Source organism: Sceloporus undulatus, chromosome 1, assembly GCF_019175285.1.
Source record: "Sceloporus undulatus isolate JIND9_A2432 ecotype Alabama chromosome 1, SceUnd_v1.1, whole genome shotgun sequence".
Classification (NCBI taxonomy): domain Eukaryota; kingdom Metazoa; phylum Chordata; class Lepidosauria; order Squamata; family Phrynosomatidae; genus Sceloporus; species Sceloporus undulatus.
In genome coordinates, this window is record NC_056522.1 from 266,696,199 (window position 1) to 266,723,929 (window position 27,731).

General features: G+C 41.0%; 1 protein-coding gene and 1 long non-coding RNA gene across 15 annotated transcripts in view; one reads left to right on the forward strand and one right to left on the reverse strand.

The window, feature by feature from the left end:
* The window catches only part of BRSK2 (BR serine/threonine kinase 2), a 520,033-nt gene that overhangs the window by 85,473 nt on the left and 406,829 nt on the right, over positions 1–27,731 (forward strand). The window lies entirely within an intron of this gene.
* Positions 580–12,236, reverse strand: LOC121936191. Its single transcript, XR_006104934.1, has 3 exons — positions 12,104–12,236; positions 5,168–5,271; positions 580–718 (listed from the first exon to the last, which is right to left on the reverse strand). It is a non-coding gene; the product is annotated as an uncharacterized LOC121936191 (long non-coding RNA).

Genomic DNA, 27,731 nt, shown 5'->3' on the forward strand with positions numbered 1-27,731 from the left:
GTGGATTGATTTAAAGAGGACGTATCTGGAGGATTACAGCAAAGAATATCAAGGTTTGCCAGCCATTTGTGAACTAAAGAGGCTGTTTTTCCAGATCAAGCCATCCACATCTTAGTAATATTTAGCCTCCATGATTCCTTCACAAGAAGTTTATGATTATGGCTTTGGGGTATAAAAGAAAAGGCCATACCAGTGTCAGAAGAAATGAAACCCGTACAAGATGCTAGAGATTTAATGACCAAATCATCCCTCCAACACAATACTTCACTTGAGTTTATCCCAATGTGCCTAAACAGTTAGGCTGAAACACGACACACATAGGTCATTCCTGCATGTACAGGTCCAGCAGCAATCAGTGTAGCTGATAGTCAATCACAAGGAAAGTTTAATGAAAGGTTTAAGAACATCACATGCACTACAGGACAAGGGTCACTTGAACTAAGTATTAGACTACCTCGCTATTTATTCATTTTGTCTATCCACATGTTTTCCAAAATTAAAAACAATATTTCTCACACTCACATTACAGATAATATGCCCTGTTAGGTCAGTGCAAAAGTATATCTAAGTTCAGCATCCTGTTTCTAGCATTGGTCAGAGCTTGGCAAAGTGTCCACAAGACCAACAGAGTTCAGAGAGTTGTTGTTCAATCATCGTCGTCGTCATCGTCGTCATCATCTTACTAAAAAGTAAGATTTTCACAGTGGCTCATGGACTGCTGGAATGAAAGAGACACACCAAAGCACATCCTCAAGATGCCATACATTTGTGATTTATGTACCACTCTGGCCTCTTCTATAAAATGTTCCAAACAGTAATGATGCAGTTGAAGATAGGAATATAAAGAAATATTATGTATCTTAATGCCAGTAGGATCAAATTATATTGTCAAGTTAATATAAACCAAGGCCATTATTCTGTATTATAGCCACATGCATAGACAGAGAAGGAGTGGGTTAGCAGCTATAAATGCCTAGGTTTCCTTCTTTTAAAAAAAATTGCAAAGAATCAGGTAGTTGAACAAGGGGCTAGCCCACATGCAAGAGCTTGCATGGCCAGATCGTCATCTATTCAGATAGAGTATTTCAATCATGTAGACAAGCCCAAGGTTTTTTTAAAAAGAAAAGTGGCTTTCCCATTCTGCTGGATAAATAATTGCACCCAAAATATCCAAAACACCGGGACAGAGACATTTCCTTTATCTGCACATATGAGTATATAAAGCTGCATTCTAAAAGAGTGCTCTTGGTAATCAATGAATTTGTCCCAATAGTTAGCTAATAGCACACAGCAACACTTCATTGTTAGCAGTCTGTTCCCTGGGTCTTCTCATATTTGCACAGGTAAATTATTATTGCCCCCAACTCCAACTTTTTCTAAAACAAAATTAAGTATGTTTGTGAACATCTAAGGTGAAATATCAGAGGCGTTTTCTCAGGACATTCAGATGGTTAAAAGAAGTCTTGTGACACTTCTCAGGGATCTTGTAGTAGTACCTTTGAGACTAACTGAGAGAAAGAAAGAAGTATACTTTAGCTTTAAGCTTTTATAGACTTTAGTCTACATTGCATCTGAAGAAGTAGACTAAAATCTACAAAAGATTATGCTGCCAACTTTTTTCAGTTAGTCTCAGAGGTGCTAGTAGATCCCTTTGCATACTGATCCAGACTAACAAGGCTATTTCTTTGAATTATATCTATCTATGCTATGTATCACTAGTTTAAGTATTTGTATTTCTTATTCAAAGCATCTGCAGTTCTACTGAGCAGAACCTAAAAAGAAAGAAAGCATTCAGATTCTGCTTTCTATGAGACATGGACATTGTGCTTCCCAAAGAATTGTTTTTTATATATTTTAAACTGAATTTTGTCCTTATAGAAATAAACTCAGGCGCTGGCTAGACAGGCCCTATGGGGCACTGTCATGACGTGTGAGGTGCAGCGCTTTCAGACGCCCCTCGCCCCTCGCCCATGATGAGGGCGTCAAAATGGCAGCCTAGTGTCCGCACGTCTCAGCGCCCTTGTGATGCCTCAAGTTTGCCATTGGCTCCTTGTGGTGTCACAACCGTGCCGCAGGTTCTTTTTGCAGGTTCTTTTTGCTGCGCAAGGGAGCCGTGGGGTTTGTCCACTGCGGCTCTCTCATGCAGCAAACTAGGGCAGCGGGAGACCGCCCTTTTTGGGCGGTCTGTATCCTGCCTTACAAGATTATGTGGAGTGTTTGGTGGAGGACCCAGAGAATGTGTGTTAAGTGTTCAGAAACAATGGTTCTGTTTTAAATTGCTGCTAATTTCTTTAATGCTTGGTAAAGTGGAAGACAGTAGGAAAAGAGGAGGACTGCACTATAGGTGGATTGATTCCATCAAGGAAGCCATGGCTCAGAGTCTCACAAAACTACAGTTCTCAGAATTCCACAGCATTGAGGCATAGCATTTAAAGTGGTGTCAAACTGGATTATTTCTGTAGTGCAGATACAGTCTCAGGTGCTAAGTCAAATCCAAGCCTATCCTCAAATTAAAAACCCCACTTTTCAAAGGGAGTAGGATACTTTCTAAAACAATAAATTCTGGTTCCAGAGGTACACTTTTGTGTTGTGTGGATTAAATCTATTAACCCTCTTCCATCCTGTTACTGGTTTCAGATGACAATTGAGAATATCAACAGCTTCCCTAGTTTTAGGATGAAAAGAAGAAACAGAGTTGCATGTCATCTGCATATTGGAGACAACACAGCCCAAAATCCTTGGGCTATTCCAACTTGCACTCAGTTATGCCTAGCAGCAAGAATGCAAATGCCACTGTTATTTTTAATTTATACGGAATTGCCAGCCACTGGCTTCTGAGTGGTATCTAGGTGACTATTGTATGTACTGTAGCACAGAACAGCCAATGCCCTGAAGATTTTGCAAAGGTTAGATCCTGTTTACTGAGCTCTTTATTATTTTGCACAGTATGCTGATTGGGGGGGGGGGTAGGGGAGGGGGTTCCATCCTATAATCTAAGACAAAAAGGCTGGCACAATAAAACATTAACATTTCAGTTAAAGAACATTTGAGGTAATAGCTAAAAATCCTTCCAAACACATTCCTCTGAATATCTGTTTCCATTAAAAATAGCTCAGAGTTCTGCTTTAAAACAATCAAATCCCTTGGAGTTAAGGCATCTAAAAATAGGTACCCATAGACCTATAAATATCTGTACTGACTGATACCTGTAAAGCAGTGAAAAGCTGTGCCTGCCTTGCTATAAATATGATCCTTGCACATGTTACAAAGGAATCATTAGGTGAGAGTGGAGGTGGGGACAGGACTTCTACTGGGTTTCTCTTATTCCTCTTTCCAAAAGGACAGGAGCTTCTCCTCTACTCCCCCATCCACCTTCATCTTGGCTGTCAATAACAGCAGAAAGCATTCTTTAGTGCCTTGACAGTTCTGACAGTCCTCACAGTTACTGCTCATTAAAAAGAGTGCCAAGTGTGACACTTGTGCCTTGGAGCCTCCTCCCAGTACCTATGTTTCTCCCACACCACATTTCCTAACCTTGTCTGGCAGCTCACCTTGTTCTCCTGGGATTAGGTGCTTGTCAGTAATTAAGGCTTGGTGACACCATCTAAATTTAAACACTCTCCTACCTTTCCCATCTATTAATTCACTGAATGAGAAAAAAAATAATAAATGCCAAAAGAAGGACCAGTAACTATCCAAAAATGCATCAACGCCACCATCGGCATTTCCATCATCTGGCTTCAGCTTCAGGTGAGACCCATAAAGGATTCATAGAAATTGCTAACACTTTGCATGTGTGTGTACCTTCAAGTCACCAATTGACTTATGGCAACCTCATGAATTGCATAGAGTTTTCTTACGCAAGGAATACTCAGAGGTTCTTTTGCCAGTTCCTTCCTCCAGCCTATGACACCTGATATTTATTGATGGTCTCCCATCTAAGCACTAACCAGGGTTCACCAAGTTTAGCTTCCAAGATCACATAGGATTTGGCCTTTAAAATATACTAGAGTGGCTGATCAATTTAGGTGAAGTCTACACTGGCCAGAATGCTCTGGGCTGGTCCTAGAGTATTCTGGTCCCAAAGCTGCCTCAAATTCCTCCTATCACCTGTGCATTCCTGAGCAATGCATTCAGCTTTGCTGAGCTGCCTGGCACTGCTGACATAATTCACTTCCTCGGAAGTAAAAACCAAGGCAGCCAGCATTAATCACATGGCTGGGTGCCTCATTGTGACCTCGGAAGGAATGATTTGTGCCAGCGGCATCAGGGGGCACAAGGGGACATTATGTAAACAGCCATCCAGAGTGCTCAGGTTTTTTATTGAGTTTTAAGGAGGGCTGTCCTAGATTTGGTGTGAACCTGGCCTTCTCATGTGAAGACAGTTTCCATGCAAATCCAAGAGATATCGAAAAGGTGTAAGGTCTGGAAAGCATGCCCTATGCTATGAAGAGTGCCTTAGGAAGCTGCGTTTGTTTAGCCTGGGAAAAGAAGATTAAGAGGTGACATTATAGAGGTATAAACGTAAAAACAAATTTTAAAAAAATGAATATTAATGGTAATTCGGTACAAAAAAATAGCCAGCTCATTGGGAAGTATACCAGCTTTTAAAAAACCTTTTAAAATGCAGATTGTAACATTCTCAACTCTTAAAAAAAAACTTGCAGTGGCAAAAACCTTCCTTCCAAATGAACTGTCTAAAGAGGAGTTGCTAGAGAAGAGTGCAGTGAAGTTGCATAATAATAGTATTTCTATCTTTTAAGAGTTCAAAAGGATGAGAAATAATATAGCTCCTTGAAGAGCTAAAGGCAACACAAGCTTGGATTTTTTGTGACCACAGATTCAAATGAGATTGGCACACTCATTCTCTCTCAATCAAGGTCTGCCTAAACTGAATGTCTACAGGGAATGGAAGGACAACACTTTCATTGATGGGCACGTTGGACTGTACGGCAGCTGAAGGCCATCAGTTTTCATTGCTGTGCTGTACCAACTAGATATTCCTACAACTTCTCGCTGCAAGCAGAATTCATTCTCTGCCTTGTTACAGTGCACACAAAACTACCTCCTCACATTAATTCACTATACAGAGTAAAGTAAATAATGGTCCAAAACATATTATTTCTAGACCTACAGCTAACTCACAGTAAGCAATAACAATACTTACTTTTTAAAAATGATCTTACTTTCCTGTTAATAGTTGATCAGAAGCATGTCTCAAATGTTTCAGATGTGTTTCAATCCAATGTATATGCTATATCTGGAGATTACCTATAGCAAGAACATATCAAAGGGAATGTAACAACCCATGTGAACTTGAAGTAGTGGCTATCTGCCTTTTTTCTTTTAATGTCATGAGTATAGAGATAGAATTCGCAGCCTGGATCACACAAAAGATTACTCTATTCCCTCCAACTGTCCAGATTTGACAGGAACTGTCAGATTAATCCTCTGCAGTCCCACTTTTTCAGATACTTATAAAATATCCATGTTTGTCCCTCCTCCTCCCACTTTCCCCCTTACTTCAGTTGTTGCAAAGTGCAAAAGTAATTTGAAGTCTATTAACTCAGCAGGGCTGAAGGAGATGGGGAACAATCCTGCCTTTACCAGACGATTCAGGCAAAAGCAAACTTCTGCAGCCTCTCCTATTTATGTGTGATAAACATCAGGCATTTCCTGTTTAACTCCCGTTTAACTCTTGTTTAAATCCTGTTTTCCCCCTAGTGTGATAAAGCAGCTAGTTTGTGTGTGCTTCCTCATTAATAGATTTTTACATCTTTGACCACAAACTAATGTTGCTTGGCTTCATGTTTCCTGGTTTTCATCTGTGAAGGTTGGGTTGTGTGCTACTCATATGTATAATTGAAAATCCTCGATTGTTGTTTATCACTGTTATCCCTTGGCCTCCCTCCAGATGAAGCAAGGGATCTGGAATTAATAATAATTAATGAAGTGGGTTCTTTAAAAAATGGGCCTAAGTATGCTAAAGGAACAAGATCCCATTTGATCTTGGAAGCTAAACAGGATTAGCCCTGAATAGTACTTGGATGGGAGAGCGCCAATGAACACTAGGTGCTTTAGGGCTATATTTCAGAGGAGGGAACTAGCAAAATCACCTCTGAATATTCCTTGCCTAAGAAAACCCTGTGAAATTCTGGAGGCCCGGCCTCGATTAAGAAAAAGAGCCCTCCCTCCGGTCCATCTGCCTTGGTCCAGGCCTCAGAGGGAGAGAAGACTGCTGGACCTGATCTCCTCCCCCCCTCACCATTCTCTTCTCCTTTTGTGTCGTGTCTTTTTAGATTGTAAGCCTGAGGGCAGGGGACTGTCTATTATCCCCTCTGTTGTAAGCCGCCTGGATTCCCAGTGATTGGGCGGCATATAAATAAATCCTATTATTATTATTATTATTATTATTATTATTATTATTATTATTATTATTATTAAGTGGACATATGACTTGAAGGCACCTCCCTACACACACTCTTTAACAGATAGAAGCTAGTTTGCATATACTTTAGTAGAGAGGAGCCCAAGCAGATTTGTAGCTAGAAGACCAAGTGACAGTTCACTTGAGCAAAGAAAGCAAAGGGGATCCAAAAATTATAGGGATCCACTTCGTCTTTCTCCTCGAATAAATACTTGCATTTTCTTAGGGAGATAGTACTAGTAATTCATCATCCTTACATAGGAAAAATTGTGTTAAATGTTTGGACTTCCAAACCTTTGGAAGAACATACATCTTTCAGATTTATACACATTTTTTCCCAACTGTGACACCAGTTTATTTTTAAAATATCTATGCCACTTTACTACTCATAAGGGAATATCAAGGCAGTTAATATACAGCATTTGCTAAGCTAAACTGAATTTTGTAATTGAGTTATTGGCTGGGTTTGCATATCAGAGTTTTCCAGTATCTTTGACCAGTCTTTCATTTATTGGGGGTTGGCCAACATATGAGGCACTGGATCTTTTATTACAAACAAACAAACAAACAAACAAACAAACAATATTCTCATTCTTTGTTTCTTAATACCCTTGTTTCTTTGATTTGAGGGTCATTACTATTTTTAATGCTTAAATTACACTCTCTTATATGAAGCTCTGCTGAACTTCATGGAAATTATTTCCAAATAGATATGTCTAGAACATGTAGCTGTTCAAAACAAGCAGACCAATCCACAAGCTGGAAGACTAGCAAAGCATTTTGATAGGATTCAGTGGCGAAAAGCCACAAGATTGAATATGGTGTACTAGAGCCATAGCTCCAAAAGTGTATGGCATATTCATACATACAGTTTGTAACCACACTTCCCAAGACACAGAGAAAACTCAGTAAAAGAACAATCATTTGCACACAGGGGAAAGAACACAGGTCAGTAGTAGAGCACATGGTTTGCAGGATTTTCTAAAATCAGTTGACAGTTTAGAATCATATAATGGTGGAATGGGAAGAGAGTTCAAGCATCCTCTGCTGATGCAGAAAATCTATAGCTGAAGCATCCCTAACATTCAGCCTCTGCTTAATAACCTCAGACAAAAGAAAGTCCTCCACTTTTCAAGACATTTTGTTCTATTGTTGAACTGTTCTATCAGAACATTCTTCCTTACTGTTCAGCTGAAATCTCCTTTCTTGAAATCTGAATTCATTTGTTTGTCACCTATTCTCTGGAGCAGCAGGAGATAAGTTTGCTCTATCTTCTATGTGACACTCTTCAAATACTTGAATAAGGCTTTCATGTCACCTCTCAATAGTTTCCCTGCCATGCTAAACATATCTTATGGTTTCTGGACCCCTCATCATCTTAGTCACTCTTCTGGTAAAAGCAGCTAGCAGTTCCTGTGTCACTGAAGTGGTGAATCCACCCCCAGGCTTTATGCTGAAGTTCAAAGTAGCTATAAGTTTGGTATTTTAGCAAGAAAGCCAAATACCCAAGATAGTTCCTTTATAGTTTGACTAAAACCCAGAGTAGATTCACTGCCATACTGGCAGGAAGCCACTAAGTAGAACTGTCCTCTGGAAACTTCCCAGCTGAACACTGCTGGACACAATACCCTTCATGAGGTCTGACTAGAACAGAACAGAATGGTACCATTATTTCCCTTAATCTAGTATCATATTTCTGTAGATGTAGCCTAGAGTTGTATCAGTACATAGGCCAATAGTGAAACATCAGTACATGTTCACTAGTAAGGTCCCCTACATTCTTTATTTAAGCAGAGTCAGGAAATATGTTTGCATGAAACTCTGGTGTACCTGTAATACTAAGCTGGACAAATCTGAGTCTAAAAAGTTCCTTCATATGGTTGTATGTGGACCTTCAGCTACACGGGCAGGGATCAGGAATGGGAACATCAGGTGGGATCCTGCCTCAGGTATACAAAACTATAAGTTACAAAACCTCTAAGTACATTATGTGTATGATTTAGGTCTTATTCAGATCTTACTGCAGCAACTTTGGTCTATACCAGTTTATTTGGTTTGATTATTAAAATTAGCTTTCCCTTATGCCTCAGATCAATGTTTTTAAATTACTTCAATTCAATGCTGTGATTTAATTCAGTAACAATTTGGCATTTCAATGAGACAAATAGTTTTTACTCCATGTTCTAATTTATTATGCCAGTTTTCCTTCCTTTTGCAATTAATATTATGTTTATTGTAATCTAAATTGAGAAATAGTAAATTGATGGTTTCCAGTGGGAACCCGGTGATACAGAGAGTAACAACCTGATCCCAAGCATGGTAAGGTAGAAGAGCTAAGACTGAAATGGCAACTGAAGTAGAAGGGCTAAAAGGTCCCCTCTGAGCTCTGACAGACTTTTCATTGACCCAAGATTCCTGTAGGAGGTATGCATGTGTGCTAATGGTTAATACAGATTTCTAATAGCAGTGGTGTTAAGTGTTCTGTACCTTGTTTGAAATTACTATTGAGGGAGCATTTTTTCCCATCATGTTCACATCTCTGTAACAGCCAGTGGTACTGGTAAGTATAAGGACAAGCTATGATTCACTGCTTCTGTTGTGGCACTAGCTCTAATTTAGGCTATGCGGCTTACATACAGCAACAGCAAAGTTTATTATTAAAAATCACTCCAGAAGATGGACAGTGAAGTTTCTAAGTCATATTCTGAATTCTGCATAACAACTACAACAGCATCAACCTGTCTCTCTCATGGATCAGTAATATAGAAGTAATATAATCACTCTTAGATGCACCCATAGCAATCTGGCTGCCATGTTTTGCACTAATTGAAGTTTTCAGACTTGGTACAGAGATTACCCAATGTACAGCACATTGCAGACATCCAGCATTGTGCCATAGTACTGTGGACATTCTAGTATTGTAATTACAGTAGTAATTACAGTACTAGACTTTAGAGTGCAGCAAAACATAATCCTTAATATCAGTAGTGCATTTAATTATCAGTGATTCGTTCTGTCTTAAATTTGCTCAAAACATATACAGTCGTCCCTCCATTTGTGCAGACTTTGGATCCGCATCCCTGGCTTACTCTTGAAGGGCAAACAAAGGGAACTAAAATGGGATGTGTGCCTGTGGGGCCGCGCCACCATTCAAGCCAATATGGCTTGAATATCAGTGGATTTCTGTTTTTGCAGGGGGGGAGGTTCTGGAACGGATCCTCTGCGAAAACGGAGGGGCTACTGCAAAACGTTAGTTTCTTGTCATGTGTTCTAGCTGAGTATGGATGTGATCTACTAATGAGAAATATTTTAAAGGCCAAGAAATTACTTTCTTTTCTCTCTCTTCAGTGTTGATAGTGTTTAAGGTGTTTTTATTATTAATAATAATTTTCTTCCCTGAAGGTTGATACTAGTATTGAATAAATAATTGGATGTTTTCTCTTAGTGTTCAGTTGAGTATCTGATTTAAAATACTTTTTGATCTAAGAAAGTATATTCTGGTTCTCCTGTTGACTACCTGGTGTGATACATCAGTATCTATCTTCAAAGGTTCTCCTAGGATTGCCTCATGAAAAGAAGCTAGGCGGGCAACTACAAGAATAGAGGGTGCCCTTCTCAGTTTTGACCCCTATTCAGAGAATCCACTTTGCTAAGAATACTGGCCTGGAACACATACTGTTATAGTATACTTTTGATGCCAGGCAAATACATTTTTGGTACTTCCAGATGTTTCAATTTTTTATTGTTGTGATCAGTTAGTCTCAAAGGTGCTACAAGAGCTCTCTACTTAGTAATGCATTATTTGTTCTCACTTTTAAAGAACTTTGAAATGAAAAAAAAACTTTAAACATAATATCTAAAAATACTATTCCATTTTTAACTGCCATGGCAATATCCCATAGAAACCTGGGATTTACAATGGGGGGGGGGGCGGATTTAGACTTCTCTGCCAGAGGGTCCTCCAGTACCTAACCAAGGTTTCCATAGGATGGAGCCATGGCAGTTAAACTGAAATGTAAGACTACATTGTATAATGTGAATGGATCCCAGGGTGTAAACACAGCAAGCAGGTATGCCTTCAAACATGTTCCCTATATAAAATCAAGGATCCTACATCTAAAGTCCTAAAAGAAACTGCTGTAAGATGTAGATGTCAAACATTTGCTGATTCAGTTCCTGATTAAAAGTCAATAGACTCTATTGCTAAACACTTGCAAGCATTTGCTATGTGAATGTAAGGTCTCTAAAACAATTTGAAAAGTATCTAACATCTAAAAATTGAGGATATTCTTTGGAGACATTTTTAAAACTTATGCGAGTTCTGGCTGTCAGCATTTACTAAATTTTGGACATTTACTGTAACTTAAACTTACAAATAATGATAATGCTTATTACTATAAAACAAAGCATCAAGCTATTGTTATGAAAATTTCCTTTCCTCACAAAAATGCTGCAATAGAAAAAAGGGCCCTGATTAATAATTATAACAATATACTAAGTCTAAAAATACAACCTTAGGGGGGTAGTGCTACAATTATAAATTTAGAACCATAGTAAAACGACCAGTGTTCACTCAAAGAATTTCTTTCATATCTACAGAATTTTCCAAGATGAAAATTTCCATATGGAAGCTAGAAATAAACCATTAATCTGCTATTGTGGGACTGTTAGCCATCTGTGAAATAACAGATAACTAGCTGGATGCAATGAGCACAGTATTACCAAACAACACTTCAGCTCAGACACATCTAACATTCTTCATTACATGCTCAACCAAATAAGTGTACAAAACCTTTCTGGACCCCCACATCACTCATGCTTCATTACAATGGTGGGGGGAGGCATACCATATGAAGAAAGGAGAAAATGGAGGAAGGGGAAATATTTCAGTTCAGCAATTGACTTTGTTCTTCCTCCCATACCCATACCTCCCCCTATTCCTCAGTCATCCACCATGAAATAAGCTTGTTAATTGCTCTGTAACCAAAGCAGCCTTTTCCTCCAATTGACTGAGAAACCATGCTACTGTCTAGGGATTATAGGCCCTATGGTGACAGTTTTAATTCTGGCCAGAGTGCAGAAGTCAATAAATCGTTCTTGCAGAAGTCGTTACTGACCCTGAGCAAGCCCTGGGAGAAGAGAAGCAATCTCCATCTACTGGAAAATTATATATCTCCAAAACCCCAAAGCAAACAAATAAAAGCCAAAGAAAATAATATCATTTCCGAGTCGGGAGAGGAACAATCTCCCACTCTGTGTAACTAGTGACTACAGAGGGGAAAAATGAGTATAGGATAAAGTGACAGTACCTTACCATGTACTGAATTTGACATAACAGCAAGCAGTCTAAGATTGGAATGAATATGTTGTGCCAGTTAGTCAACACAATGTCAAGATGGAGCAGTGCAATTAGCTCCCATTGTAGCATTCATTGAGGAAAAATCATGCATTCATTCCAAGCCTCAATTTCTTCTTCGCTTCTCGGGGTGATGTATCCCCCAATGTGATCAAATGAAGTAAGCTTCAAAAAATGCTCGAGGCCTATTTATTGAAGCATTCCAAAAGGTTTAATTAGACCACATGTGTTTGAATAAAATTGGACTCCTAATTCTCATGTCCTATAATAGACATTTTCTCTTTGAGAGAATGAGGTTTTTAACAGTGTTTGGTGCTCACCTCATTTGGTTTGTTGGTTTTGTTTGGTTTTATTCCCTTTCTCTTTTCCATGTTCAAGTTTACTGTGCTTGAAATAAAAAAAAGTGTGTTATTCACTATCTGGGCAACCAAATAACCATTGAAATTAATTACCCTACTTCTCAAACAAAATATTACAATCCCTTCTGAAGGTAGATTCTGCTTAGTCTTACCTAAAGAGTTACAGCTCTCGGTCATTCACTAAAAAAACCTCTTTTATTTGAAGTAAAGATATTTTTTGTAGACTCATTCCCACAAATTATAAAAAGTAGCTCATGCAATTCTGCAGAAGCATCGGGTAACAAATATACATGTTTATCCATGTTCCACCTCTATACAAAGCTGAACAGCCAGAGTTCATATGGCAACAGTGGCAGCATCTACACAGAATACATTGGCTGCTGTGTCATAACCAGCATAACTATCACATTCATCTCAAACAAGGAATGTGAATAAAAAAAAATTATCTCCTTAAAAATGTAAATTCAGACTTGTTCAGAAGTGTTCTCAGAAGTCCCCCCCCCCCCCAAAACAGTGAAGTGCTAAACCACCTTTCTCACCTTCTGTATTTTCATCTCAACAGTAATACCTGGTAGGTTCCATGTCAGTAGCAGAGGAAATCTGCTACAAGTTTTTGTTGGAGCTTTAAACAGGCTATCTAAGGTGGGATACAGACTGCCCCTTTGGGGTGACATGCACCCGCCCCTTTCCCCGACGGATCGGGGCCTCAGCGGCCACAGCAACAGCACCAGATGCCCCAATCCGCCGCGTTTCCAGGCCTCAGGGAAGCGGCAATAAGCGGCGGATCGGGGCATCTGGGGGTGTCGCTGTGGCCACTGAGGCCCTGATCCGTTGGGGAAAGGGGCGGGTGCATATCATGCCCCAAGGTCACCCCGACAGCGGCGGGGAAAGAGAGAAAGGGGCCACTCGGCCCCTTTCTCTTTTGTATCACTGGCGCAGCTGTGTAAAGGCTGTGCCAGCGATACAAGCACCGGAAGGAGCTCCATTTCAGAGCTCCTTCTGGTGCCACTGAAAGGGCACCACAAGTGCCCTGCAGTGGCGTGCGTGCGTCACGCCCGCACCGCTCCGTTTGGAGGCAGCGCAGCTGTGACATTGTAATGGCGGCGCCCATGTAGACAGGGCACCGCCATTACCACACCACGGTTATGTGCTAGGGTTGAGGTGCGTCTGTAAAGGATGCCCCGAGGATACCCTAGCATGTATCCAGGCCAGCACATAGTGCCGGTCTGGATACCGCCTAAGGTTCTGAACAGTGTCTCCAAAATTGCTTTGACAGCTTGGATAGCTCCATTAAAGTTCAGAGTAAAATACAGAGTGGATTCATTGCCTCACTGACTTGGAAGCCAACAGTAACCAACATATCTGGATTACCAAATTGTGTGGTCATGAAAATGTCACAATGCCTGGTCTGTCTGAATTACTTGTAAATTTCATATATATTCATTCATCAAATGATCCTTTGAAGGAAGGAAGGATGTTTCTCATAGTGGAAAAGCCCATAAGTAGGACAGGAGGGAATTAAACCTTCCCTCCATTCCCTAGCTGCTCTGTCTTCCATTTCCTTACCTTTTCTTGGATACTTTTCCCCTTACCTCTTTTGCTGCTCAGGTAGTAGATGAAAGGAAGCCATCTATCTTCAATACTGCTTTTGTTTTAAGTATTGGGAGTGCAGACTACCTGCTTGATAGAACTTGCCTCACTATTAACCCTGTGGCTGTACTTCCAAATCTGAAGAATTGGACTGATATTACTAAAGCAGTCTCTGTGGTGCTTCTGGCCTCTCCCCCCCCCCCCCCCATTTGTTCATTTTATGCTGAAACAGATGACATGGCTATCTCTTTGAAAACTTGTGGAATAACAAAAGCCTATAAACTTAAGTATGCTAGATGAGTTTGTACTTTGTCAAACATTGGGTTCTGGTGCTTTACAGTTTTGGCACTACTTGCAGAACACTCCTGTCTGTGTTACTCCGGTCCTACCATAAACAGCAGTCGCTCTGGAAAAAGACTTTGCAGACCATGTTTGATGTGAAATCTCAGGTTTGAGGAGGAAGGAAGATGGGCAGAGCATCAGGTAACAGGCTTGTCAAAATAAACAGCAGTCCCAACATTTAGCAGTTATATTCTTGGAAATGGAATAGGAAGACAGAATCACCCTTTGCCATTTCAAGGCTATTTCTGTACCTTGTGAAAGACCGAATAAACCTTATCTTACACTGTACATCTGGAAATACATCGATCTGCTCTTTTGCCTGTTCCTTTAGACATATGGCTTAATATTTGAAGGCTATTCCTTTGTTGTTCTGTTTCTCTTTGCTGGCCCTCAGAAGCCAAATATTTTCTTCAGAAGTAATAATTTATATCTGTCTTTCTATAGTAGGCTGTATATCCTGTTCATGTGTCTATTTGTGTTTATATGCATATGCATACAACACATAAACGTACTTAAATTTGCTTGACAAAATTAATAATCTAGATATAAAACATAAATAAAAGTGCATATTGAAAAACTGGGTATTAAAAATATTGATAATATTCTATTCCAAAACAGCAAGAAAGATAAATATAAACAGCAGAACAACAATGCTATATATTTAAATATGTTTGAGGAAACAGATTTTTCTGTTGATAATAACTGAAGAGCTATTCAGTTAACAACAGGAAACATTCTTGTGTTATTGTGTGAAGGCAGATGGTATAACCACTCTGCTGACTGCAGGCATCTGCAGCAGCCTTTGTATGTCATCTTCTGGCCTTAGAGGGAGTGAAAGGACAGGCCCAACGCCATCAAGCCTGAAGAGGAAGAGCCCTCCCCTTCCTCCTTCCAACTGTCATCTTTTGGCCTTAGAGGGAGCGAAAGGACAGGCCCAACGCCATTGGGCCTAAAGAGGAAGAGCCCTTCCCTTCCTGCTTCCAACTGTCATCTTCTGGCGTTAGAGGGAGAGAAAGGACAGGCCCAATGCCATCGGGCCTGAAGAGGAAGAACCCTCCCCTCCCTTCTTCCAATTGTCATCTTCTGGCCTTAGAAGGAGCGAAAGGATAGGCCCAACGCTATCGGGCCTGAAGTGGAAGAGCCCTCCCCTCCCTCCTTCCAACTGTCATCTTCTGGCCTGGGAGGGAGTGAAAGGACAGGCCCAATGCCATCGGGCCCGGTCTCGATTAAGAAAAAGAGCCCTCCCTCCAGTCCATCTGCCTTGGTCCAGGCTTCAGAGGGAGAAAAGAACAGCTGGATCTGATCTCCTCCCCGCTCACCATTCCCTTCTCCTTTTGTGTTGTGTCTTTTTAGATTGTAAGCCAGAGGGCAGGGAACCGTCTATCATCCCCTCTGTAGGATTCCCAGTGATTGGGCGGCATATAAATAATAATAATAATAATAATAATAATAATAATTATTATTATTATTATTATTATTATTATTATTATTATTATTATTTGTATGCTTTCTCTATGACTGTGATATATTATATTCCATGATGCGAATGGGGATGCATTGATAGGTGGGCAGATAGTGCCATCTCACATCTTTCAGTGTGTGTGTGTGTGTGTGTGTGCGTGCGTGTGTTCATGATCTAAAATTGTAATGCCCTCTAGGAAATATAACTATATTGTTTTTACTGCTGGGGAAAGCACAAAAATTTTGGAGCCTCTGCTCTGCTACTGAAGAAAGATTGCTTGTGCTATTCTGCACCCAGTGGCATTTATTCAATGCTTTTAAGTCTTAAGCAGCATTGTCAATTCCTCCATATAATGAAAATCAGATACCTGATTCTATCCGGTAGGTCTTGTTTAGCAAGCCTCTCCTTGTTCCAGCACATAGTTGATGGGGGAGGTAAGAGGGAATAAGAAGTCATTCAGTACTGGGCTTAAAAAAAGTAGTGCATTAGGGGGAAAAAATGCATTAGGGGAAAAAAACTCCAACATTTTCTTTAGATCATTATTAAAATAGCAGGGTTTTGTCAAGCTAAAAATATTCAGCACAGTGTGTGCATGAATAGCCATGGAGGGGGTGAGGAAGGAGCACAATATGCTTATGACTGTAACTGCATTTATTGTGTCTCAAATTGCTTTTTGTCTAAACTGGTGCAGCAAAGTAAAAGGAGGTAAGCAGAGAAGGAACTTTCCCTTTTTCCCTTTGAGACCTGCTGAGTGTGGCACAGGTAGGAGACACAAAACTGTTTCCACAACCAACCCCTTTTGCAATTTGTGATATACTTTGCTACATAAAAAATGATCCCCCCTTCTGTCTGCGGTACCAGATGAACGGTGTAGATAATGGCCCATTGTTTGCATGTCACTTGAATAGTATTTCCCCATTGTCTTACAGCTTCATAGGAGTGAACTTAACACACTGGGCTTTGTTGAAACAAAAGCACTTGTTCTCTGTGTCACCAGCTACACTGCTGTGGGAAATGCTAGTTTTAATAGCTCTTCAAGTCTTTGAACTGGAGTCCCAGTGTAATATTCACTGAGGTAAATATTACATCCACAGTGTCACTGCATCCAGGCCATTTGCTTTTAAGTGCTGGACAAGCAGCCTCTTTCACAGGGACATCAATTTTTGTGCCTAGTCATTTCAGCTGGTTGCATCATGCAGGCAGGTTTTGAATGTCTTCGGAGTAACCATGGTAACTAAGGTCCATTTAAATTTGCTGAAGGAGAAATGAATTCCTCCCACAGAACTCTAAATGAAGCAGAGTCAGAAAAAGACACACATCAGCCAAACACTTCACTAATGTAAAGAGCAGCAGCTGTATGATTCCAACAGCAATAGCACCTATTTATATCATCCAAGGATCTCCCTAAATGTGGGGAGAAAATTCAGATGGGGTACAAGCAAGGACAACTTGCTGCTAAAGCTAGATTAGAATTACACCCATTTTTTGTGCATGGGCAGTTGTTAACTTGTGTATGTGTGCTGCTTGGTAGACTCTTTCGTTGTTGCGTGCTTTGATTGTGTATTCCTGCTTGACAAGGTTTGGACTTGGTGGCCATTGAGGTCTCTTTCAACTCTATGAGTCTGTGATTATTTGTGTGCCTTCAAGTCATTTCCAGCTTATGGCAACCTTAGGGTGACCCTATGATAGGGTTTTCTTGGCAAGATTTGTTCAGAGGAGGTTTGTCCTTGCCTTCCCTTGAGCCTGAGGGAATGTAATATGCCCAAGGTCACCCAGTGGGTTTTCCATGGCTGAGCAGGAATTTGAGCCATGGTCTCCAGAGTTGTAGTCCAACACTTAATCCACTAACCATGATGGCTTTCTAGACGCTTTCCTATCTCCCTTTATATCTACATCCAAGTGAATGTACAGTACAAGACCCATAATAGAATAGTGCTGTGAATTACAAGAGCTTAATCTAGTACTATATACACTGTACATCTAGTATGGTACACTGACAGCATATTTTAGACACATCAAAGTTCTCTAGTAGTTGTCTAATCTTTTTATTGAAAGTGATTCTGCAACCTATTCAATACTTATTTCTTCATCCCCATAAACCTCTTATACTGTGATAGACTAAGTGCTGAAGGCAGATTAAACTTTTTCAAATCCAAACTGAAACACAAAACCAGAAGGCAAAGAAAGTGGCGGGAAAACTTTGTACTTAGTAGACAATTGCGATAGAAGGATGGAATATGTGTATGAGCATATTTGGAATGGGGAAGCAATTAACAGTGCAATTCTCTTATCTATGCACAAGTACATGGCATTGAGTTCCAGAGGACTTAGGGCCTGAACAGACAGCTTTGGGCCACTTTGGAGGTGTGCTGTTTAAATGATGCACATGTCTTAAGAGGCCAGAAGCCATGCTGAAACCGCATTCTCGTCCTTAGAACTGAAGTGAAGCTTTAGTGCATCTTCTGACCTCTTAGGACACGTGCATTGTTTGAACAGCACACCTCCAAAGTGGCCCGAAGCTGCTTTATTTTGGCCTGTCTGTTTGGGCCCTTACTTCCACCCAAGTGCATAGGACCAAAGCTTCAATTTAGTAAAAAAATACCATGATGGAAATGGAAATGGCAAAGAAAGAGAAAAAAATGTTTGATAATTCCCAAAAAGAAGACAGAGAAAAGACCAGATTGACTTGTTAACAAAGGGACTGTACAGCATCAGGGCATGATGTCCATATGATGCCCGCACTGACTCTGCCCCCAGGCCGGTGTGATGCCACATGCCGCACCACACGGAATGCGGCATCATGGTGCTGCATCTACATGACACCATGCCAAAGGAGTGTTGGAAAGCTGTGGCACCATAGCTATGGCACCCTTTCTGGGGCCCTGGTGTGCAAAAAGATGAGATCAGATCATGACATACAGTTGTCGCGGCCCTGATCTGGCACTAAAAGGGGCAGCTGCAGGCCACCCCTTAGGGGCGGGCTGTACAGCCCCAAAGTCTGATAAAGTCTTTGTATCCCTACCAAGCCTCATCTTCTGTTTAGCTGGAGGGTTTTTTTGTTGTTGTTTTGGTGTGTGTGTGTGTGTGTGTGTGTGTGTTGAGCAGCGTTGGTATGTGGAGGATAATGAAGGAGGGATGGAGAGACAGACTTCTAGAATGGGTTGAAGCAGCATGTCTGCAGTAATCAATGCACTAATGCATGAGCTGGGAAACATTCTATATTAACAAGATATACCTACTGGTATAAAGATTCTACATTAGTCAGTCCTATTATACCTAAAAATGCTTGGTAAACAGCAGCCATGTTATTTGAAGATCTTTATTGTACTCAAGTCCAGTTGACTGCATGCAGACCTGGTCTTAGGTTTTGTTCAGTTTCTGTAAGGGTCCACCCATGTATTTTGTTGCAGGATGGGAATTCTGGCTGCTGGAGTCCTGCTGCCAGAGTCTTTCCAGGACTAGGCCCAAGCTGCCAGAGTCCTGGAAGGATCAGGGCTATCTGGCAGGCACAGTCAGCTCTGCTCATGCAGAGCAGCTGGAGGTACACCCATTTAAGGGCAGCACTGGCTTTCCAACCCTTGCCATGGCAATATCGCCTTCAGTGCTGCCTGTAGCTACTCTGGTTGCATTTTACCTTGTCTTGCTAGCCTTGCTGTGTTTAGGTTTTGGTCTGTTTCCTGCCTCTGGCCCATTGGACTCCTGGAACTCTGCCTTGCTATGCTTCAACCTTAGTCTGTTTCCTGACCTCAGCTCCTGCTCTCTAAGTTCACCATCCACAGTCCCAGCCCAGTAGCCCACCTTGAAACCCAGGCCACCTATGCCTTGGGCCTTGACTGTTTTCCACTACCCCAGCTTTTTCTGCTTAAGGATTAAGTGTACACTTTTCAGCATATCCACTTCCTGTAAATCTTTCTAATTTCATTAGGACTTACCTCCAAGTGAGTATGTGTTGGATTGGTTCATATTTGGTACCACAAAGGGATTAGGCCTTAGAGTATTGTGGTGCCTTTTTAGGGTTCAGGATAACCAACTGCATTAAAACATTTGTGATTAAACTCTTACAATCTTAATACATTTTAATGCATAATAGCACTTTTAGTAAGTCTTGAAGTCTTAAAATGCACAATAGTACTTTCAGGCCTGACCTTATTATGCCAATAAATAAGTATTAAAAGGAAATCGAGTCATGTACTGTAGTTGTATTCTATAGTGCTGATATCTTACAGAAGAGACTGCAATACTGCTATGTGTTACCTTTTAAAATATATATCTGTGCAGTACAAAGATGTAGTGTAGTTAAATAAACAAAGAAATACTTCATTAGATTCAGGGGGAAAAATCTGATATGTATCACACAGATTTCATTGGCAAAGAAATGGAATGGAGGACAACATTCTTATAGAGCTTTAAAGGTATTTGGGTCACTATTTAAAACATTTAGATCCTGTCTTATCTCCAAGGAGTTCTAGATGACCAATTCCCAATGTTAGTTCTCTTGTCACAACCCTAGTTACCCCATGTTTAGAAGGAGTTACTTTTAATGACATAATGATTGTCTGGCAACAATGCAGAACAGTTGTGTTTAGTTTATTAGTATACACAGGAAAAACTGTAGATACACTTGTGTAAGTTATTACCATAGCTTTTTCAAATCAATCATTCACATGCTTACTCTGTGAGAAAGAGCAAATGGGGCTAAGTCTACTGAGACTGTCCATGACATGGCGGGCTCTTTTGCCCTCACCCACATTGACATCTGCACATTCACAACATTGTCTGTAAAGGTGAAGTTTTCATATGCAGATGTATACACATAGACTCCTCATTGCTATTTTTGTGTTGAATGCACAGATTTCTGGAAGATGGAGCTAGCAATCATAGCCCAGCTTTCTCCTTCATGTGTAGACCAGATGTTCAGAGAGGCTAGCCTGGAGAGGGCTATTGCATGCACCACATCTAAGGCACCGTGGTGACAAATGATGGTGTAATAAACCATTATGCCTGTATTTACAACACTGAGAGGAGGGAATAAGCTGTAAGGTTACTTTTAGATATTTTCCTCAGAGTTAGCCCTGATACCACATACATTTTTAGTAATGTTTTGGCCAGCATTAGTCCCCACAAGGTTAGAATAATTGAAGCAGTGAGATTTATTTTAAGTTTTGACTTCCATTCAACAATTGATTAAATGGGTCTACAGTAACTGGGACTACTAGCAGGAATCAAGTCTTTATGTCTTCGAGTCATAACAAGCTGTGTAAGCCTGCTATTAAAGGTAAGATACACACTTAGTAAATAAATAAATACAACCCTTTTCCTGATCTTACTTGAAACTCCTTACCAACCAGGTTAGCATGAGTCAACCCTCAGACTAGGCAAGAGAATCAGGTGGACTTCATTTTCCATTTACAGTCGGCCCTCAGTATCCATGGGACATCTGTTCCGGATCCCCCCCCCACATGGATGTCAAAATCGGCAGATACTCAAGTCCTATTTACTTGAATAGTGTCACGGTCGCATGGCCACCCCACCATTGGGGACAATGGCACTTTGCCTCCCCAGCCGCCCAAAGCCTACCTAGCTTTCCTCTTTCCTCCTCATCCAATTCCTCATCCTTCTGATGTGGCCCAACGGGTGTAGCAAGGCCTGGAAGAGCAGGAAACGGAGCAGTAGAGCCTCAGTGAGGCCGGAGCCGAAAGGGGCCGTGATGTCATCCGACCAGGTCCCAGAACTTCCCCCCAGGAAGCAGCACTCGGCACTGTCACCCTCAGACCTTCCTTGCTCCGAGGTCTTCAGCCTCAAGGGATGCCCAAGGCTCGGGACCACCCTACTGGTCATGCGCCACAGGGAAGGAGGGATGGAGTCAAGCCTGGCTTGTCCAGGCCTGACAGGGGCAGTGGGAACTGTGAGCATTGGGCTGAAGTCTTGGTAGAAAGGAAGGTCTAAGGGCAGCGGTGCCGAATGCTGTAATTTTTTTTTTTACAACCAGTGGTATTCCAAAATGAGTGGTTAGGAAGTTTCCATGGAGGGAAATTCAAACTGAAAAATCAGTAGCTTGGATATTTCTTGTGAAGTTGAACACATCTAGAAGCCTGTCATTTATGGGAAGGGTTGTTTATCTAAGTATTTGTATTGGTGAATAATGGGAGTTGATTAATCACAGATGGTTAGTAATACCAAAAATGTAAAAAGCTACTATGTGTCTGTCACCTAGGCTGTAGCAAAGTGAAATCTGTGCTGTAAGGTAACAACCACAGTTGGGAAATTGCTTTAGGTACATTTATCTCATCAACTACTTTTAGATGTCACTTTTCCATTGTAGTCTGTCTCAGTTTACAGTCCAGACATACTCAAAACTCTGTTAATAGGTAGAAGTCCTCACATCTTTAATTGTTAGGAATACTTTACCTGCTAGTTTATTGATCAATTGAATAATTCTTTCAACCTTACATTTATATTGATTTCAATTAAACATGGCCCAAGCAGTCCTAAAAGCCAACACATCTTCCCCTCCTCCTCTCCTGATTGTTTTCCATTCAGATTGTAGACAAATGGGAATATATGTTTTCCCCCTCAACATAATAGTAGCATTATCAAGTAAGAAGAGAAACGAGGTGTTTTAACACTGAAAGCAAATAAAATGAAACCACATTCTTCTGCTGAAGTCCAAACTACAAGATTGGATAACTGATTTAGAGCAAGAAAAACTGTTTCAGATGATGGTTATCTGGGGCAAGTGTTTTCAAGTTTTTGACATTTATCAGTACCACCCATTTCTCAACTCCAAAATGCCATTCTGTAGTTGCTTTTTACTATGTTCAGTTTTAAACATGCTTACTTATCCAGTATTCATGATATTACAGCTACATCACACCCAACTCTTGGAGTATTGTACTGATATTTAAGTTGTTATTTTATAAAGCTTGATACTTTAAGTGTCCTAACTGCAGTCCTGTTGGGCCTTCATTTCATAGAATCATATAACTGTAGAGTTGGAATAGACCACAAGGGCCATCCAGTCCACACCCCCCCTGCCATACAGAAAATCACAATCAAAGCATCCCCAAGAGATGGACATCCAACCTCTGTTTAAAGATCTCCAAGGATGGAGACTCCACCACCCTCCAAGGGAGTGTGTTCCACTGTTCCGTGTTCTAGTCTCTTACTGTCAGGGAGTTCCTCCTAATGTTGAGGTGGAATCTCTTTTCCTGCAGCTTGCATCCATTGTTCCGTGTTCTGGTCTCTGGAGCAGCAGAAAACAAGCTTGCTCCATCCTCAAGGTGACACCCCTTCAAATACTTAAATAGGGCTATCACATCACCTCTTAACCATCTCTTCTTCAGGCTAAACATATTCAGCTCCATAAGTCTTTCCTGATAAGATATGGTTTTCAGACCTTTCACCATTTTGGTTGTTCTCCTTTGGACACGCTCCAGTATCTCAACATCCTTTTTGAATTGTGGTGCCCAGAATTGGACACAGTATTCCAGGCGAGGCCTGACCAAAGCAGAATAGAGTGACATTGGCCCATTACAAACGGGCAAAAAGTACGTGCTGTGCATGTACTTGGGTTAGAAAGGGGCGTCCTTTCCAGACGCCCCTAACCCTAGTACGCACTCGGCACGTACAAAATGGTGGCGCTCGTTCTACCTGGGCACCACCATCTTGATGTCATGGATGCCTAGCATCCGCATGTCGCGCGGCGGAAATGACGCCGCAAGTGCGCCATTAGTGACTTGCGGCGCCATTTCCGCGCTGCAAGAAGAAGCCCCATTTTGGGGTTTCTTTTTTGTTGCGTCCGGGAATCACGCGGTTTGGCTGCTGTGGTTCCCAGACACAGAAACCAGTGGCGCCGGCAGACCGCCCTTTTTGGGCGGTCTGTAAAGCGCTTTTATTACTTTCTTTGATCTAGACACTATACTTCTATTGATGCACCCTAAAATTGAATTGGTCTTTTTGCTGCCGCAACACAGTGTTGATTAATGTTCATGTTAAGGCAGGTGTCCCCCATCCTATATCTATGCATTTCATTTTTCTGCCCTAAGTGCAGTACTTTACATTTCTCCATGTGGAAATTCATTTTCTTAGCTTTGGCCCAGCTTTCCAATCTATTCAGGTCTTCTCAAATTTTGGTCCTGTCCTCTGGGGTATTAGCTACTCCTCCTAATTCCATGTGATCTACAAATTTGATAAGCATGCCTTCTATTCCCTCATCCAAGTCATTGATAAAGATGTTGAGTAGCACTCGACCAAGGACACAACCCTGTAGCACTCCACTGGTCACTTCTCTCCAGGACGAAGAGGGGCCATTGCTGAGCACCCTTTGGGTTGGCTAGTCAACGAATTACAAATCCATGTAACAGTTGCCTTGTCTAGTCCACATTGGCTGATGACACCCAAATATGCTTCTCTGTGTCTCCGACTGCTGCAGTGTCTAAGGATGACGTCTTTCCTCTGAATGCCTGCCTGAAGTCGGTAATGCGCTGGATGAGGGAAAACAAACTCAGTCTGAATCCAGAGAAAATGGAAGTACTGGTGATAGGTTCCCCAGGCCCGGGGAAGTAAATTTATCCACCTGTCCTGAATGGGGTCACACTTCCCCTGAAGGACAAAGTTCGCAGCTTAGGAGTACTTCTGGACTCGTCCCTGCAGTTGACATCTCAAGTAGATGCAACGGTCAGAAGTGCTTGCTATCAGCTTCGGCTGAAACACCAACTGCAACCCTACCTGGGCCAAAGGGACCTTGAAACTGTGGTACATGCTCTGGTAACCTCTCATTTAGATTTCTGTAATGCGCTCTACATGGGGCTACCCTTGTACCAAGCCTGGAAACTTCAGTTAGTACAAAACATGGCAGCCAGATTGGTCACCAGTGCATCCAGGTTTGACCATATAATACCTATTTTGAAAGATCTCCACTGGCTGCCCATTCGCTTCCGAGCGCAATACAAGGTGTTGGTTATCACCTATAAAGCCCTACATGGCTTGGGCCCGAGTTAGTTGAGGGACCGCATCTCCCCATATAATCCACCCCGCACACTCAGAACATCTGGGAAGAATCTGTTGGAAATTCCTTCGTCCAAATATGTTTCCACTTCCCAGATGGCCTTTTCAGTGGCAGCCCTGCAGATTTGGAATGGTCTTCCCGAGGAGCTCCGTCTGATGACCCCCCTAGAAACATTTAAAAAGAGGCTTAAAACCTTTCTCTTTTGTCAAGCCTTCTCCTCTGAAGAATGAAGTTGCGTATTTCTGTTGCCATCGACTCTCTGCCTTACCCTCTTGAAGGATTGTGTTTAGAGTTTATATATTTGTATGAATGTATTACTGTATTGGATTTTATCTATTTTTTATGAGATGGTTTGTAATGGTTTGTCTGTAGTCTGTAATAGTCTGTAATCCGCTTTGATCTATGGAAAAGCAGTATACAAATAAAATTTATTATTATTATTATTATTATTTTATTTTACAAGCTTGTTTGCAAGAATATCATGGGGAACCGTGTGAAAGACCTTACTGAAATTAAGATATCCTATATCTACAGCATTCCCTTTGTCTATCAATCTCTTTGCTACTGGAGGATGCCTGCTACACCAGTGAAAAAGCACCTAATTCAGGAAGAACATGCCCATCCAATATGTACAGCTTAAACTTAGCTTGATAAATGGTAAAGTATAAAATTTCTCCAGATATATCTTCACTGGTTAAGGTGTGCAATAAAGATCTCTTTGATGGATAACTGAGCAGAGTGTGGTCTTGATGTATCAGAATTTATGTGTAAGGTCTGATGCTCCAGTCAATGCTCAACCAGTTTTGGGTATCCATACCTGGCACTGAGGACCTGAAACAGGACAAGAATTCTGCTGATATACTGTATTCCCCTCCTGTATAGAAGCCTCCCTGCCTGAACTGATAGAGGTGGTTTCACAAGTAACATTAAGGAATTCATAGGTTGTAATTCTTCAGCATACACACTCAGTCCCCATTAGCAGAGATGGTTCAGGATTTCATAGCCAAAAAGATAACAAATGGGCTGACTCAGTTTCTAGCCTATGATAAGAGGCATTGCACATGGTTTTCTGTACTGACTGGGGATAATAATTTATGGCAGGAAAACTAGAATTAACTTGGGGCCTGAACAGTCAGGCCAAAATAAAGCTGCTTTGGGCCTCTGTGGAGGTATGCTGTTTAAATGACACACGCATCTTAAGAGGCCAGAAACTGTGCCAAAGCTGTGCTCCAGTCCTTAGGACTAGAGCAAGGCTTTGGCAAGGCTTCCAGTCTCTTAGGATGCATGCATCATTTAAACAGCAGACCTCCAAAGAGACCCAAAGCAGCTTTATTTTGGCCTGTCTGTTCAGGCTCATAGTTGTCATGAATTTTATTTTCTGATAAAGTGTAGTTTCCTGTGATTTTTTTGAATTCTTTGGTTTTAGCTTGTGAATTTACTAAGGACCTTAGTTTTTGCTTAGAGTTGTTGTGTGCCTTCAAGTAATTTCCAGTTTATGGCAACCCTAAGGTTGTGAAAGCTAGACAGTGAAGAAAGCAAATAGGAAGGAAATCAATTCATTTGAAATGTGGTGCTAGAGAAGAATTCTACAGTTACCTTCAACTGCTAAAAAGACAAATCAGCAGATTCTAGAGCAAACCAAGCTTGAATTTTCGTTATAAGCCATGATGATTAAACTGAAACTGCCATACTTTGGCCATATCATGAGAAGATATGACTCTCTAGAACAGATAATAGTGCTTGGTAAGGTAGAAGGCAGTAGACAAAGAGGAAGACTGCATTTCAGATGAATAAACAAATCAAAAAGTTATGGCCCTGAGTCTGTAAGACCTGGTGACAGAGTGTCTTGGAACTCTCTCATTCATAGTGTTGCCTTAAGTCAAAATCAACTTGATGGCAGTTAACAACAGGGTGGATCCATTGCAGGGTTTTCTTGGCAAAGCTTGTTCAGAGGGAGTTTGACTTTGCCTTCTTCAGACGCTGAGAGAGTGTGATTAATCAACAAACTAGCAGGTAAAGTATTCCTAACAATTAATTCCCAAGGTCATCAGTGATTTTTCGTGGCTAAGCAGGGATTCAAACCCTGGTCTCCAGAAAGCTCAAGTCCAGCTCTCAAACCATTATATCACTCTGGCTCTCATTTGCTTAGAATAAGAAGATTATATGATTGGTTTTAAGCATTCAAATATTTCTTTGCCACCAGAGTATCTGCACAGTAACAGCCAATTTTGGGGGTGTTGGTGAAAAGCCTCTTCTGTATAATTGGACGGATGAAACTTTGGTAGAGTCAATATGTTCAATTTGCATTATTGTTTGCGGGCAAAATGATTTGCATTCATTCCAAATTGGATGCTATCATTTTGGCAGAAACAAAGGAATAGCCAGGATTCTATCATAGTCATGCTGTTTTGGGTAGGTTTCAGCTGGTGCAGGTTGGTACTGTAGACAGGTGATTTGGACTTTTGATACCTACACTCTACTCCAATAGAGTAGAATATTCTGAATATTAAAACTTTCAAGACTGGGCTTACCGCCTTTGACTGATGGTTAATGGGCCTCTGAAGGGAGGGGTGAGTCCTGCTGCATTTAAGGTAGCAATGGTTGAAGCATTAATATTAATTTAAAAAATGGTGCTGGATAATTGTCACCCAGTATCTGATACACCATTCTAAGACAATGGTTAAGATGATGGCCTGCCATCAACACAGAACAATACACATGCAAATCACTCCTGCATTCCCAGGCTCACACAGTATATATACACCCAACTTTTTCCAGGCAAAGCATTCTCTGAAGATGCCAGCCACAGATGCTGGTGAAACGTCAGGAAGAAAAATTTTCTAGAACATGGCCATAGCCCATAAAACCCACAAAAAACCGTTAAGATGATGGCTTTTCATCTCCAGGTGTTCTTGTATCGTCCTGTGGATCTTCTTTCAATAGGAGGCTAGCTTGTTTGCCTTTCAATTTTCCTTCTGCTAAAAGGCACATATATTTTTATTTTGGTAGACATATGCCCATTATCTTGTCAACTGCAAAAGGATTTTTTAAAAAAAAGAAAGAAAGAAAGAAAGAAAGAGTGCTGTATTTTTTAGTATTTTCATTATCTGTTATGTTCCAAATAGATTTTTTTTAATCCAGTGCTATTTTAATATGATAGTTTATTTAATTTTAAATAGATTTTACCA